At 47.9% G+C, this 17,574-nt stretch overlaps 1 long non-coding RNA gene across 1 annotated transcript in view; it reads left to right on the top strand.

Moving 5' to 3' along the window:
- Positions 1-6,594: 6,594 nt before the first annotated feature.
- LOC120999576 overlaps positions 6,595-17,574 on the top strand; it is a 39,713-nt gene continuing 28,733 nt past the window's right edge. Inside the window, exon 1 of the long non-coding RNA XR_005778565.1 lies at positions 6,595-6,639. This is a non-coding gene — a long non-coding RNA (uncharacterized LOC120999576). The remainder of the gene's footprint in view (positions 6,640-17,574) is intronic.

Raw genomic sequence — 17,574 nt, 5'->3', positions numbered from 1 at the left:
TTAACAAAGTTTGTAAAATCAGTTTTGAATACCTTGAGGGGTGTAGTTTCTAAAATGGGGTGATTTATGGGTGGTTTCTAATATGTAAGTCCCAGAAAGTGACTTTATAACTGAACCGGTCCTGAAAAAATTGGGGTTTGGAAATGTTCTTAAAAATTTTAAGAGTTACTTCTAAGCCTTCTAACGTCCCCAAAAAGTAAAATGTAATTTTCAAAATGATTCAAACACAAAGTAGACATATAGGGAATGTAAAGTAATAACTATTTTTGAAGGTATTTAGGAAAATAGAAATTTGAAAATTTGCTAATTTTTCCATTTTTTGGGGTAAATTTGGTATTTCTTTTATAAATAAAAATGACATTTTTTGACTCCATTTTACCAGTGTCGTGAAGTACAATATGTGACGAGAAAACAATCTCAAAATGGCCTGGATAAGTCAAAGTGTTTTAAAGTTATCACCACATAAAGTGACACTGGTCAGATTTGCTAAAAATGGCCTGGTCCTTAAGGTGAAAAATGGCAGGGTCCTTAAGGGGTTAAACAGCAGAAACCTGGGGCTAATGTATGTGATTGACGATAATGTTGATTGCACACATTTAACCCCCTCATGTGCCTTGGGGAAATGTGACCATGCATCGGCTCCCCCTATTGACCCTTGGTGCTCCTGAATGATTCAAGGCTGCAACAGCTGTCTTCCTATGAAGACCCTACCTTTGATTTGAAGACTATTGGGGGAACTATAAAAAAAATATACATATATATATACAAATTAAATCACACTATTTTCCCAAAATTAAAATACATAATTAAAAAAAATAAACATAATAGCTATCACTGCATTCAAAAACACCATACTATTAAAATATTAAAATATCCCATTTGGAGAATGGCATAATGGGGAAATAATAACATCAAAATCACTTTTTGTCATCTCACCTTCCCAAAAGAACAGGTCCGTTTTATCTCATAGGGAACGCCGTAATAACAGAGCCCATAAAACGGTATAAATGTGGTATCGCTGTAATCGTACTGACCCGGAGAATGAAGAGAACAGATCAGTTTTATCTCATAGGGAACGCTGTAAATAGCGATGAGCGAATTTCCGCTTATGAAATTCGTTCACACTTCTTTTGGTAGTAAAAGGTGAATTACATTATGGATTCCGTTACCACGGACCATAACGCAATTCTATGACAGAATGCCTTTAGAGGCATTCCGTTATTCATTCCATCATAATAGAATTCTATGGGCTGCAAAACGGGTCCGTCCTTTCATTTTCCAAAGGAGCTATCAAAAATGAAAGATGGAATCTGATTGGTTGCTATGGGCGACTAAGCCAGTTCTACTTTACACTAGGGTTGAGCGATATACCGGTATCACGATATACCGCGGTATTAAAAAAACGGCGATATGGCGATATCGCCGTTTCATAAATACCGCGGTATTTCGTGACGTCATAGGAGCGGTCATGTACGCTGACCGCTTCTAAATCTGCGGCCGCCCGCCCCAGCATGAACCGATACGGGACATTTGCAGAGTACTTCTACTCGTGCAAATGTCCCCGATACCTGCTGGCTGCTTGCGGCGGCGCTCTTAGCAGTTCGGCCGGCGTGGGGGAGGGAAGGAATTCTGTCACTCGCATTTCCTGCACCCGACCTCTGAGAGGACGCTGTGATCCGCGCAATTAACCCCTCAGGTGATCACAGCGTCCTCTCAGAGGTCGGGTGCCGGGAATGTGGGCAGTGCCCCCCTCCTCCCTCCCTCCCCAGTATTAATCATTGGAGGCCACAGGGTCGTCCCCCCATCATTGGTGGCAGTGGGCCCCCCCCCCCTCTCTCCCTCCCCAGTATTAATCATTGGAGGCCACAGGGTCGTCGTCCTCCTCCTCACCCCATCATTGGTGCCAGTTTGCAGTTCCGATCGGAGTCCCAGCAGTGTAATGCTGGGGCTCCGATCGGTTACCATGGTAGCCAGGACGCTACTGAAGCCCTGGCTGCCATGGTATGTTAGTGAGCAGCATTATACTCACGTGCGTCGTGGCCGCCGGGCGCGCCTTCTTCTCATAGGTCTGTGCGGCGCATTGTTAATGCTATAAGCCTTAGCAATGCGCCGCACAGACAGAAGAAGGAGCGACCGGCGGCCACGACGCACGTGAGTATAATGCTGCTCACTAACATACCATGGCAGCCAGGGCTTCAGTAGCGTCCTGGCTACCATGGTAACCGATCGGAGCCCCAGCATTACACTGCTGGGACTCCGATCGGAACTGCAAACTGACACCAATGATGGGGTGAGGAGGAGGACGACGACCCTGTGGCCTCCAATGATTAATACTGGGGAGGGAGAGAGGGGGGGGGGGGCCCACTGCCACCAATGATGGGGGGACGACCCTGTGGCCTCCAATGATTAATTCTGGGGAGGGAGGAGGGGGGGCCGACTGCCACCGATGATCGGGGGGAAGACCCTGTGGCTTCCAATGATTAATACTGGGGAAGGAGGGGGGGCCCACTGCCACCAATGATGGGAGGGGGACCCTGTGGCCACTGCCACCAATAATTAATACTGGGGGGGGGTGCACTGCCCACTGCCACCAATGATGGGGGGGGGGGAGACCCGGTGGCGACTGCCAGCAATGATTAATACTGGGGGGAAGGGGCACTGCCACCAATGATGGGGAGGGGGACCCTGTGGCCACTGCCACCAATGATTAATACTAGGGGGGGGGGGTTACCAGAGGGGGCTGATAAGAGGGAGAGCCTGGGGGGGGCTGATCAGAGGCTGGGGAACTGCCCGTCTGCCCCCATACAGTGTAATGTCTCCTTGTGGCTGCCCCCATACAGTATAACGTCTCCTTGTGGCTGCCCCCATACAGTATAACGTCTCCTTGTGGCTGCCCCCATACAGTATAACCTCTCCTTGTGGCCCCCCATACAGTATAACGTCTCCTTGTAGCTGCCCCCATACAGTGTAACGTCTCCTTGTGGCTGCCCCCATACAGTGTAATGTCTCCTTGTGGCTGCCCCCATACAGTATAACGTCTCCTTGTGGCCCCCATACAGTATAACGTCTCCTTGTAGCTGCCCCCATACAGTGTAACGTCTCCTTGTGGCTGCCCCCATACAGTATAACATCTCCTTGTGGCTGCCCCCATACAGTATAACGTCTCCTTGTGGCTGCCCCCATACAGTATAACGTCTCCTTGTGCCCCCCCCCATACAGTGTAACGTCTTCTTGTTGCCCCCCATACAGTGTAACGTCTCCTTGTGGCTGCCCCATACAGTATAATGTCTCCTTGTGGCCCCAAGTGTTTTTTTTCTTCTAAATGGGCATTTATCGCGATATATATCGTTATCGCGATAAATTTCTTAATATCGTTATCGTGGGAATATTTTTGATATCGTCCAACCCTACTTTACACCAGATAAATGACCCCAAGTGTTAGGGTCCATTCACACATCCGTGTGTATTTTGCGGACAGCACATCGCTGGCACTATAATAGAACATGCCTAATCTGGTCCGCAATTGCGGACAAGAATAGGACATGTTCTATTTTTTTCGGGAACAGAAATGCGGACCCGGAAGTGCGGGTCCGCATTTCCGGATCCGGGCATCACATTGTGCGGCCCCATAGAAATGAATAGGTCCGCAATTCTGTTCCGCAAAATGCGGAACGGAATTGCGGACGTGTGAATGGACCCTTAGGGAGGGAGGGGAGTCTCAGTCATTTACACTGTCACCCCTGCAGTTTCTGCACAGTGTGCCAGGCAGGGTCATAGCAGCCATTTACACAGGCTGTGCGTGTCACCGACTGCTCTGCAGCACAGTCACAGATTCCCACACAATCTATCTGCGCAAAAGAAATCGGACACTAGTGACTGCGCGCTCTGTAGTTAGTGCAGTGCCAGACAAAATTGGCCTTTTCTATTTTTTTTGTGTGCAGGTAATCGTCACACGCTATTTTGGTGAGTATTTGAGAAAACTTCCATTTCAAAATTTCTTGCCTCAGGATGTGAACAAACACCATTTATGTGTGTATTTAAAAAAAAGCTCCACTTCTTGCATCACAGACAGATTTGTTGTGTGGTAGACAGAGGTAGATCTGGTTAGCAAATGTTTGGCAAAAGAAAATCATTTCTAGGTTCGTCCACTAGTAACATGTCCGCTCCTGCCGCCACTGCAAACCCACCACAGCCAGACATCTCCTGCACCTTGTCCGTCATGTTCCATACTTTGCTGCCACCAGTTACTACTACCACTAGTGCCTCTACCATTCTCACTACACAGCCAGACATTATTTGATATTCAAATCCAGCCTTGTCCATGATGTTCCATGCTGTGCAGCCATTTATGTTGACGCACCACTGCTGCTTCCACCACTACACAGCGAGACATCTGCTGCTTCGCCCGCATCATGTTCCAAACTGTATTGCCGCTGATGACAACTCGCCACTACCGCTATCACCATCACACAGCCAGTTATCTGTCGCCGTTATGTCCGCCCTGATCTCTTCTGTATTGGAAATGTAGGACCTGCGCCTCATAAAGGAATACATTTTGGAAGGCCATTTAAAAATTAAAAAAATAACACTTTTTACATAGAAAAGGTCCGTCTGGTGTATGGGAAATAGACAGTTCACTGTGAGCAGGCTAAACTCCATGTCTGAAGAGGACCTCACCAGCAGGAGAACTGATGGGGATCATGCTGATCTGTCCATTGACCATGATGACGGTGAAATCACAGGTTACCGCCAAAGTCCTGCAATCTGAACGTATACTTTGGTGGGAACAATTCACAGATAAATCTTGATAAATAGAGAATTTGAGCCGATACTTTATCTTTCTCGGACACTGAAAGGCAGGAATTTCTCCGTGATTAGAGGCTCATCTGCAGCATCATCTGAGCTCAAACCCTGTTCTCACCGGACTCGCGGTGAAGGGCGTCCATGATACGGATTCATGTTTTATGGTGATATTAAACAGTTATAAGGATTAAAAATAAAATACAGAGAAAAACCTGATTTTCTACCACTCATCTGTTCCACTTTATTGGGCAAAATAATTGTAATTGATCCCATACCACAAAGAGTTAAAGGGATTCTGTCACCAGGTTTGACCCCTGTCAGCTAAACATATGCTGATGTTCAGGGCGTCTTCACGATTCCTAATGTGGGCTTCTAAATGTCACCTGTGGGCTTATTTAGCTAAAAAACAGCTATTACTAACCTGTCAGCCCAAGGGGATGTTAATGGGTGCAAGATGCCCGCCGCACCCACCGCCGTTCGTGCCCAGCGCCGCCTTTCCGGACTTCTGCGCCGCCTCCTAATCCTCTGTGCCGCCTCTCGCTCTCCCTCCCCCCTCCTTCTGCTGTAAGATCTCGCGCTTGCGCACAGGGCTCTGCCTGATGCGCCCGTGCGGACTTCTCCATTTGGCTTCTTACAGCGAAGTGCGCATGCGCCGGCACTTCGCTCAACCCCTGTGTGCGCGAGATCTTACAGCAGAAGGAGGGGAGAGGGAGGGAGAGCGAGAGGCGGCACAGAGGATTAGGAGGCGGAGCAGAAGTCTGGAAAGGCGGCGGTGGGTGCGGCGGGCATCTTGCCCGACTGACAGGTTAGTAATAGCTGTTTTTTAGCTAAATAAGCCCACAGATGACATTTAGAAGCCCACATTAGGAATCGTGAAGACGCCCTGAACATCAGCATATGTTTAGCTGACAGGGGTCAAACCTGGTGACAGAATCCCTTTAAAGGGGTATTCCCATCTTAATGATCACTAATAAATCTGTTAATGATTTAACAGCGATCATTTTTCTAAATATATTTCATTAACAAATTCCCACCCCTTAGAAAAAAAGAAACCTGTACTTACCTGACTGTTGTCTTCCATCTCCCCTGATTACGGCCACTGCTCTTCTGGCCGCGCGTGCGCAGACGACTTCTTTTCTTCTCCCAGCCGGCCGCGCGCTGTACTGAACGCGCACGCCGAGTCCGCGCATGCGCCCTGGTGACTTCTTTTTTCTGGCAAGTATACTATACTGGCCAGGAAGAAGTCACCAGGGCGCATGCGCGGACTCGGCGTGCGCGTTCAGTACAGCGCGCGGCCCGGCAGGGAGAAGACATCAATGAAGATGGAGCCCGCCCCCTGCCGAAACCAGGAAGTGGACGGCGCGCCGGGAGCAGGTAAGTATAAAACTGCGTCTTGAGAAAACCCCTTTAAGAAGGTCTTTACGGAGTGCGGAGTTTAGCCAATTCACTTTGAATCTGCTAAATCCCATCATAGTTCCGGACCTGTCCACCAGGGGGCTGAGAGGTCCGTACCGGGCATGGGGAATAGAGAGCTCCTATAGAGTCGGCTATTCCCCATACTTAGTAAGGACCAGGTCCGCACCGTGCATGGAGTTTAGCCAAATCAGTGTGAGCTGGCTAAACACTAGCGCTGTTCCGGACCTGTCCACTAGGGGGCTGAGAGGTCCGTGCATGGAGTTTAGACGGCTCATATACAGCTGGCTATTTCCCATACTTGGTAAGAACTAAGAATCGTCAGCAAATCCTGAGGCTCCGCCCCCTGGATGACGAGACTCCGCCTTTTCCTATGACATCACACGTGCTAGGAGCGACTGTATTCTAGTCACTGCCTGAGAGGTAAGTGTCCTGTGTGCTGGGCTGCGGGGCGTCCTCTCCGTGTTCTGTGCGGTCTCCTGTGCGGGTCAGGATTAGGGACAGGTTTACAGTCAGGGAGGTTTTATGGAGAACATTAGTTTCTAGAACAACTTGGGGGCGGGGCTCCAGCCTCTCAGAAGCCCATACATTCTAGGTGGGTACATGTTGTGTCCAGCAGGGCAGGTAGGTGTGTAGTCACCGCCAGTGTCTGTCAGGATTACTGGGGCATTAACCCCTTCACCGCCAGCTCTCTCGGCCAGGCACAGTCAGCCTCTGCCAGCACTCAGCCCACTAGGCACTAGGCTAGCCCAGGGACTGACTAAGGGACAGGAGCAGCACCTGGGTCTATCTGAGTGTAATCTATATGTACAGGTGTATACATAGTCATCCTCCTGTGTATTATAGTATATACTGTGCTGGTATAACCTGGGTCTATCTGAGTGTAATCTATATGTACAGGTGTATACATAGTCATCCTCCTGTGTATTATAGTATATACTGTGCTGGTATAACCTGGGTCTATCTGAGTGTAATCTATATGTACAGGTATATACATAGTCATCCTCCTGTGTATTATAGTATATACTATGCTGGTATAACCTGGGTCTATCTGAGTGTAATCTATATGTACAGGTATATACATAGTCATCCTCCTGTGTATTATAGTATAGACTATGCTGGTATAACCTGGGTCTATCTGAGTGTAATCTATATGTACAGGTATATACATAGTCATCCTCCTGTGTATTATAGTATAGACTATGCTGGTATAACCTGGGTCTATCTGAGTGTAATCTATATGTACAGGTATATACATAGTCATCTTCCTGTGTATTATAGTATATACTATGCTGGTATAACCTGGGTCTATCTGAGTGTAATCTATATGTACAGGTATATACATAGTCATCCTCCTGTGTATTATAGTATATACTATGCTGGTATAACCTGGGTCTATCTGAGTGTAATCTATATGTACAGGTATATACATAGTCATCCTCCTGTGTATTATAGTATATACTATGCTGGTATAACCTGGGTCTATCTGAGTGTAATCTATATGTACAGGTATATACATAGTCATCCTCCTGTGTATTATAGTATATACTATGCTGGTATAACCTGGGTCTATCTGAGTGTAATCTATATGTACAGGTGTATACATAGTCATCCTCCTGTGTATTATAGTATATACTATGCTGGTATAACCTGGGTCTATCTGAGTGTAATCTATATGTACAGGTGTATACATAGTCATCCTCCTGTGTATTATAGTATATACTATGCTGGTATAACCTGGGTCTATCTGAGTGTAATCTATATGTACAGGTGTATACATAGTCATCCTCCTGTGTATTATAGTATAGACTATGCTGGTATAACCTGGGTCTATCTGAGTGTAATCTATATGTACAGGTATATACATAGTCATCCTCCTGTGTATTATAGTATATACTATGCTGGTATAACCTGGGTCTATCTGAGTGTAATCTATATGTACAGGTATATACATAGTCATCCTCCTGTGTATTATAGTATAGACTATGCTGGTATAACCTGGGTCTATCTGAGTGTAATCTATATGTACAGGTGTATACATAGTCATCCTCCTGTGTATTATAGTATATACTATGCTGGTATAACCTGGGTCTATCTGAGTGTAATCTATATGTACAGGTATATACATAGTCATCCTCCTGTGTATTATAGTATATACTATGCTGGTATAACCTGGGTCTATCTGAGTGTAATCTATATGTACAGGTATATACATAGTCATCCTCCTGTGTGTTATAGTATATACTATGCTGGTATAACCTGGGTCTATCTGAGTGTAATCTATATGTACAGGTATATACATAGTCATCCTCCTGTGTATTATAGTATATACTATGCTGGTATAACCTGGGTCTATCTGAGTGTAATCTATATGTACAGGTATATACATAGTCATCCTCCTGTGTATTATAGTATATACTATGCTGGTATAACCTGGGTATATCTGAGTGTAATCTATATGTACAGGTATATACATAGTCATCCTCCTGTGTATTATAGTATATACTATGCTGGTATAACCTGGGTCTATCTGAGTGTAATCTATATGTACAGGTATATACATAGTCATCTTCCTGTGTATTATAGTATTAACCGGATTCCAAAAAAGTTGGGACACTATACAAATCGTGAATAAAAACTGAAAGCAATGATGTGGAGGTGCCAACTTCTAATATTTTATTCAGAATAGAACATAAATCACGGAACAAAAGTTTAAACTGAGAAAATGTACCATTTTAGGGCTCTTTCACACTTGCGTTCTTGTCTTCCGGCATAGAGTTCCGTCGTCGGGGCTCTATGCCGGAAGAATCCTGATCAGGATTATCCTAATGCATTCTGAATGGAGAGAAATCCGTTCAGGATGCATCAGGATGTCTTCAGTTCCGGAACGGAACGTTTTTTGGCCGGAGAAAATACCGCAGCATGCTGCGCTTTTTGCTCCGGCCAAAAATCCGGAACACTTGCCGCAAGGCCGGATCCGGAATTAATGCCCATTGAAAGGCATTGATCCGGATCCGGCCTTAAGCTAAACGTCGTTTCGGCGCATTGCCGGAGCCGACATTTAGCTTTTTCAGAGTGGTTACCATGGCTGCCGGGACGCTAAAGTCCTGGCAGCCATGGTAAAGTGTAGCGGGGAGCGGGGGAGCAGTGTACTTACCGTCCGTGCGGCTCCCCGGGCGCTCCAGAGTGACGTCAGGGCGCCCCAAGCGCATGGATCATGTGATCACATGGATCACGTCATCCATGCGCATGGGGCGCTCTGACGTCACTCTGGAGCGCCCGGGGAGCCGCACGGACGGTAAGTATGCTGCTCCCCCGCTCCCCACTACTACTATGGCAACCAGGACTTTAATAGCGTCCTGGGTGCCATAGTAACACTGAACGCATTTGGAAGACGGTTCCGTCTTCAAATGCTTTCAGTACACTTGCGTTTTTCCGGATCCGGCGTGTAATTCCGGCAAGTGGAGTACACGCCGGATCCGGACAACGCAAGTGTGAAAGAGGCCTTAAGGGAAAAATATGTTGAATCAGAATTTCATGGTGTCAACAAATCCCAAAAAAGTTGGGACAAGGCCATTTTCACCACTGTGTGGCATCTCCCCTTCTTCTTACAACACTCAACAGACGTCTGGGGACCGAGGAGACCAGTTTCTCAAGTTTAGAAATAGGAATGCTCTCCCATTCTTGTCTAATACAGGCCTCTAACTGTTCAATCGTCTTGGGCCTTCTTTGTTGCACCTTTCTCTTTATGATGCGCCAAATGTTCTCTATAGGTGAAAGATCTGGACTGCAGACTGGCCATTTCAGTACCCGGATCCTTCTCCTACGCAGCCATGATGTTGTGATTGATGCAGAATGTGGTCTAGAATTATCTTGTTGAAAAATGCAGGGTCTTCCCTGAAAGAGATGACGTCTGGTTGGGAGCATATGTTGTTCTAGAACCTGAATATATTTTTCTGCATTGATGGTGCCTTTCCAGACATGCAAGCTGCCCATGCCACACGCACTCATGCCACCCCATACCATCAGAGATGCAGGCTTCTGAACTGAGCGTTGATAACAACTTGGGTTGTCCTTGTCCTCTTTGGTCCAGATGACATGGCGTCCCAGATTTCCAAAAAGAACTTTGAATCGTGACTCGTCTGACCACAGAACAGTCTTCCATTTTGCCACACTCCATTTTAAATGATCCCTGGCCCAGTGAAAACGCCTGAGCTTGTGGATCTTGCTTAGAAATGGCTTCTTCTTTGCACTGTAGAGTTTCAGCTGGCAACGGCGGATGGCACGGTGGATTGTGTTCACCGACAATGGTTTCTGGAAGTATTCCTGAGCCCATTCTGTGATTTCCTTTACTGTAGCATTCCTGTTTGTGGTGCAGTGTCGTTTAAGGGCCCGGAGATCACGGGCATCCAGTATGGTTTTACGGCCTTGACCCTTACGCACAGAGATTGTTCCAGATTCTCTGAATCTTCGGATGATGTTATGCACAGTTGATGATGATAGATGCAAAGTCTTTGCAATTTTTCGCTGGGTAACACCTTTCTGATATTGCTCCACTATCTTTCTGCGCAACATTGTGGGAATTGGTGATCCTCTACCCATCTTGGCTTCTGAGAGACACTGCCACTCTGAGAAGCTCTTTTTATACCCAATCATGTTGCCAATTGACCTAATTAGTGTTAATTGGTCTTCCAGCTCTTCGTTATGCTCAAATTTACTTTTTCCAGCCTCTTGCTACTTGTCCCAACTTTTTGGGGATTTGTTGACACCGTGAAAATTGGAATCAACGTATTTTTCCTTTAAAATGATACATTTACTCGGATTAAACGTTTGATCTGTCATCTATGTTCTATTACAAATAAAATATTGACATTTGCCATCTCCACATCATTGCATTCAGTTTTTATTCACAATTTGTTTAGTGTCCCAACTTTTTTGGAATCCGGTTTGTATATACTATGCTGGTATAACCTGGGTCTATCTGAGTGTAATCTATATGTACAGGTATATACATAGTCCTCTTCCTGTGTATTATAGTATATACTATGCTTGTATAACCTGGGTCTATCTGAGTGTAATCTATATGTACAGGTATATACATAGTCATCTTCCTGTGTATTATAGTATATACTATGCTGGTATAACTACATGATTTTCCTAGTCTATGACGTAAAGTCATGGTTTTATTAAAGACACGGAGGCGAGTATTGCTATCTCCTTCTTTACTGTCCACCAATAGCAGCAAAGAAAAGTTTACTTAACAGAACGTAACCATAGTAAAATACACCCTCCCCTCACAGTCCATATATCAGACGGCTCATCCTATAGATCCTCCTCTTTCTTTATGAGCTTGACACCATGACCGGAAACCACCGAAAACGAGACCGGAACCATGAACCTGGACACGATCAGCTCGGATCCACCGAAAACCTTTTAACGAACACGATCAGCTCAAATCCACTTGACCAACCTCCTCGAAAGCCAACGTGGCTATAACCGGAACAGAGCAACTGCAGCCCGAAGAAATTCAACTTCCACCTGAAAGGAACAGACAATATATAGCCAGATTAAATATTGGGCAGGAGCATACAGCGCAAGTCATACGCGATCCTGCTATAAGAAGCATAAAAAGCAAACAATGCAAACAGAATATGCAATCACAACTGATAATCACAGAAAACTCAAATATAAATACAAGGGAGGGAACAAAAAGGGCAGGCAATACTCGCCTCCGTGTCTTTAATAAACCCATGATTTTACGTCATAGACTAGGAAAATCATGTAGTTTTACAGCAAGACACGGAGGCTCCTATTGCTAGTTTAAAGTTGAGCAATAACAGCAGAAAACAAATGTGGAGGCGGCCTAAAATAATACTCCCTGAATGTCGAAGCCGAAGACCAGTCAGCAAGACGTAAAATATCCTAAAAAACGTGCCCCCGAAACAGCTAAAGCGGTAGCCGATGCGCCCCTAGCGGAATGAGCGGTAAAAATGGAGGTATCCACTCCTGCTAAGGACATAACCCACTTCATCCAGCGAGCAAGAGTAGGACTGGACACAGGACCGAACAGATGCCGAATAGACAGAAAGAGCTGAGGGACCGAAGACGATCGGTAAGTACGCGTCCGGGATTCGTACTCCCTCAAACAAGCCACCGGACAAAGAGCCGGCGAAGATGGAAACGCAGGATAAGATACAGACCTAATGTTGGTCTTCGTACGCCTGGAGATGTTGAAGGTGACCCCTTCAGGAGTAAAGGACCTGGCGTCGTGATCAAGAGCCCGAACATTCGAGACCCGTTTACAGGATATGAGACATAAGAGAACCAGTAATTTGGCCGACAATTCCCGTAACGTGAGATCCGAATTACCTGGCCAATTGGAGAGGAAAGACAGAACAGAAGACGCACCCCAAGTCGTCGTAAAACGAGGATGGGGAGGACGGGACATGCGGGAGCCGCGAAGCAAACGACACACGGAAGGGTGCTGACCAGCAGGAACACCATCAAAACCTTGATGCGTAGAAGAAATAGCTGACTGGAACAAATTAATAGTCCGATAAGCCTTACCCGCCTCAAAAAGGGAAGTGAGAAATTGCAAAAGATGGGTCACAGGGGCAAAAACGGGTTCCAAGTCCCGTTCCACGCACCAACCAGACCAAGATCGCCAGGCTGCCCGATAAGATTTTCTGGTGCCGGGAGCCCACGCGTTGTCCAAAAGGCGTCTAGTTGCCTCCGAAATATCGTCGACCTCTCCGGGCGTCCTGAGATCCGGCACGCGATCAGTCGCAGGGATCCGTCCGACAGGAGCTGGTGGTGCAAACCCTGAGGGTCCTGGAGGAGATCCACACGATTCGGGAGAAGAAGAGGGACATCTATCAGGAGACCCAGGAGAGACGGAAACCAAGCCTGAGTCCCCCAAAAAGGGACCACCACCACCAACTCGGCCAGCTGACGACGAGTGTGCAACAGCATCCTCGGTATCATTGCAAATGGCGGGAACGCATATATCAGAGACCCGGACCAGGGTTGAAGGAACGCGTTTACTGCCTCCGCCGCCGGATCCGGGCGCCAGCTGAAAAAAAGTGGAAGTTGGGTATTGAGACGCGAGGCAAATAGGTCTATAGCAAACGGACCCCAGCTCCCGGATAACTGGGAGAAGGTCTATGGTGCCAGCATCCAATCGCTGCTGTCCGTAAGGTAGCGTGAGCCCTAATCTGCCCGACTGTTGTGGAGACCTGGGAGATATTCCGCCTGAACCATGACCTCCCTGGAGAGACAAAATGACCAGAATTCCTTCGCTAATCGAGCCAAGGTTGCCGAGCGCGTTCCTCTCAACTGATTGATGTAGCGCACGGCAGAGACATTGTCCATCCGTAAACGGATGCACTCCTGAGCAATCCCGTTGGTGAAACTCCGAACGGCGAAGGACCCGGCCAGAAACCTCAACGCATTGATATGTAGTTGTGCCTTGTCTGCGGACCACCGGCCGCCCGTGGAGATCCCGTTGCAGTGAGCCCCCAAGCCGTGAAGACTGGCGTCCGACTCGACAGTGAACTCGGGTTGGAAACCGAAGATCGCCCTGCCGTTCCACGCTTCCAGGTTGTCGATCCACCACGTGAGTTCTTCCCGTGATTCCGGGTCCAGGGTCAGAGTGTCTGCGAACGCAGCGCCAGAGCGAAGATGCGCTATCTTCAAGCACTGAAGGGCCCTGTAGTGCAAAGGGGCCGGAAACACCGCTTGGATCGAAGAGGCGAGGAGGCTGATGATCCTGGCCAGATGGCATAGAGACAACTGAGGCATGGAGAGGGCATGTCTGAGTTCCTTGCGTATGGAACACAATTTCGTCGCGGGCAGGGAGAGGGATTCCGACACAGAGTCCACGGTAAATCCCAAGAACTCCATCCTCTGCGATGGTACCAAGCACGACTTCTCGTGGTCGACGAGAAACCCGAGACGGGAGAGAAGATCCGTCGTCCAGCGAAGGTGGAACAGCAGAGTCGAGGCCGACTGGTGCATGAGAAGAATGTCGTCCAGGTATATTATAAGGCGGACCCCGTGACTGCGGAGCCAGGCGACAACCGGTCGCATTAGCTTCGTGAAACACCACGGTGCCGAGGAAAGGCCGAACAGGAGGCAAGAGAACCGCCAAATCTCTCCCTTCCATAGGAAACGCAGCAAGTCCCTGGAGGGGGCGGAGACGGGAACCGTCAAGTAAGCGTCCTTGAGGTCCAGCTTTACAAACCAATCGTTTGGCATGAGGAGATCTCGAAGCAGATGGATGCCCTCCATCTTGAAGTGGCGATAGCGGACAATCAGATTCAGAGCCCCCAGATTGATGACTGGGCGCATCTGACCCCCTTTCTTCTGGACCAGAAAAATAGAGCTGATGACCCCTCTCGGGTATGTTGAGGCCCTCTCGATCGCCCGCTTGTGGTAGAGGGACAGGAGTTCTAGATCTACCAGCGCGGCGTCGGGGCGAGACAGTAGGGAGGGGGGGAATAAGGTCCGGAGACCCCATGAGTTCCACGTGGAAGCCTTCTATAGTGGATATAATCCAAGGGTCGGATGTTATTGCCGCCCAAGCAGGGAAAAAATGAAGGAGTCTGCCCCCTATGCAATGATCCGAAGAAGCCCCTATCGGAAGAGGACTTACCGAAAGGGCGTCGAGAAGACTGATTTTCTCTGTAGGATCTGCCACGCCACTGTCCGCCTCTGGCAGGGAAGAAACCTCTGTTCCTGGAAGGCGGGACGTTGATGGAAGGAGCCTCTGCCCGAGCTGCGGGCTTGAAAATTGGAACAGGCGGCCCCTACTATTGCCGGCCCTGATGGAGACCCGTCCCTGGAATACTCTCCTAATGGAGGATTGGGCCTTATCTAGGGCAGTAAATGCTCCTACAAACCGACTCAAATCCTTAATGAAGGAGTCGCCAAATAGATGACCCTGGGCATCTGCGCCGGACTCGGTCAGGGCCAGTCTATTTTAAATAGAATGGCCTTACGTCTTTCGATTGCCAGAGAGCAGTTGGCATTACCAGCGATGCAGATCGCTCTCTGGACCCAGCCCCTCATCTCCTCTGGGTGAATAGGGGACCCATCTGATCTGGCGTTCTCAGCCAGCTCGAACAATTTAGCCAGAGGTCCAAATACGTCCAGGAGTTTATCCTGACAGCTACGCAGAGCTGAGTCTAACCCCTTACGGGGATTCCAGCCGGACTTGGCAAGAAATTGTGTGACTTTGGGGTCTACCACAGGAGTGTCACATACCTTATTAGGCACAATGGGTCTGGGGCATTCCGCCTTCATCTTATTGCGCGCCTCCTTGCTAAGGGGGCGGCGGACCCAATATTCCAGATATTTGCCCACATGGTCCGTAGGGAGCCACTCCGCCGATCTGGGATGGTGGAGGGTGTCAGGATCAAACATGGGCTCTCCCAAAGGGTCTACCAGGGAAGATGCCGGAGCGACTACGGAAGAGGAATCCTTCACTTGAGAAGTGGAAGGAGTGGGGCAAAGAGGAGCACTGGGCACCAAATGCGTCTCTTCCTCTGAGTCTGCACTAGCTTCAGCAAATGCCTCCTCGTCTGACCCAAGCTCTGCGTCAGAATCACTCATCTGTTGCGCTCTAGCGCATTCCCAAGGCTGCGCCCGTTCTGCCTGGCGCGGAAAGGCTCTTTTACGCGATCTATGCGCGCGTTCATGGGTGGCCGGAGGCGCACCCGTCAATTGTTCCTGTGACACAGGAAGGTTCACAGCAGGAGGTTGCTGAGCTGTGGGGACAGCGGGCTGTACAGACCCTGACACAGGGTGGCCAGCAAGTGCCTGTGCTATCGTCTGAGACTGCACAGAGGACATAGATTCCATTGCAGCAGTGATTGCGGCTGAGACAGAGCACTGCAGCGCTACTGCCTGGTTCTCATCCCTAATCTGGGAATCCCTCCCAGGGGATGAAGGAGAGGTAGCCTCAGGAGTAGGGTCTGATAGAGGCATGGTAGCAACAGGTAATATATAATTATATATATTAGGTGAAATCCCTCGAATCCTAAGGCGCAGGTGGGAGACTAAGATAAAAATAAGGGACCGGAGGGAGCCTAAACAAAGGAATAATGGTCTAAAGCAGCCGAAACAGGGTTAGTCACCCGATCTGAGTAGCGCCGGCGAAAGACGTCTGGATCGCAGGACGGATGCGGCGAAATGAAAATGGCCGCCGAAGTCTCGCAAGACCCGGCGGGAAGAATCAGAAGAAAATCAAAATGGCCGCGAGAACAAGCGGGAGACGGCCAAAAGGGTGAACCAATATGGCTGCCGAGATCTCGCGGCCATTGGAGAAAACCAGAGGAGGGAGCGCGGGAAGCGATGCGCAAAGGGGAGGTAAAAAAGAACCTGAAACAAATAATATATGTGTGTATAGTGCCACCGCTAAAAGCGGAACAAATGGGAAAAACCTCAGCAAAAGTATAAATAAGAAAACCCTGCAGATAAGATGCCCAGAGGGATGACCAGCACAACAAACGCTATAGGGTGCGTGCAGTCAAACTGACTAAACACTAAACACCAGCAAATACAGATAAAAGGCACAATCAGATTAGACAAGGAGCTGCAAAAATGTGTACTTATCTTGGTGGCAGCAGCAAAGAAAGAGGAGGATCTATAGGAGGAGCCGTCTGTTATATGGACTCTGAGGGGAGGGTGTATGTTACTATGGTTACGTTCTGTTTTGTAAACTTTTCTTTGCTGCTATTGGTGGACAGTAAAGAAGGAGATAGCAGCAGGAGCCTCCGTGTCTTGCTGTAAAACCTGGGTATATCTGAGTATAATCTATATGTACAGCGCAGGTGTATACATAGTCAACCTCCTGTGTATTATAGTATATACTATGCTGGTATAACCTGGGTATACTATAATACACAGGAAGAGGACTATGTACAGTACAGACCAAAAGTTTGGACACACCTTCTCATTCAAAGAGTTTTCTTTATTTTCATGACTATAAAAATTGTAGATTCACACTGAAGGCATCAAAACTATGAATTAACACATGTGGAATTATATACATAACAAAAAAGTGTGAAACAACTGAAAATATGTCATATTCTAGGTTCTTCAAAGTAGCCACCTTTTGCTTTGATTACTGCTTTGCACACTCTTGGCATTCTCTTGATGAGCTTCAAGAGGTAGTCCCCTGAAATGGTCTTCCAACAGTCTTGAAGGAGTTCCCAGAGATGCTTAGCACTTGTTGGCCCTTTTGCCTTCACTCTGCGGTCCAGCTCACCCCAAACCATTTCGATTGGGTTAATGTCCGGTGACTGTGGAGGCCAGGTCATCTGGCGCAGCACCCCATCACTCTCCTTCATGGTCAAA

Source organism: Bufo bufo, chromosome 4 (genome assembly GCF_905171765.1).
Source record: "Bufo bufo chromosome 4, aBufBuf1.1, whole genome shotgun sequence".
Classification (NCBI taxonomy): domain Eukaryota; kingdom Metazoa; phylum Chordata; class Amphibia; order Anura; family Bufonidae; genus Bufo; species Bufo bufo.
This window is presented reverse-complemented; position numbering and strand designations above follow the sequence as displayed.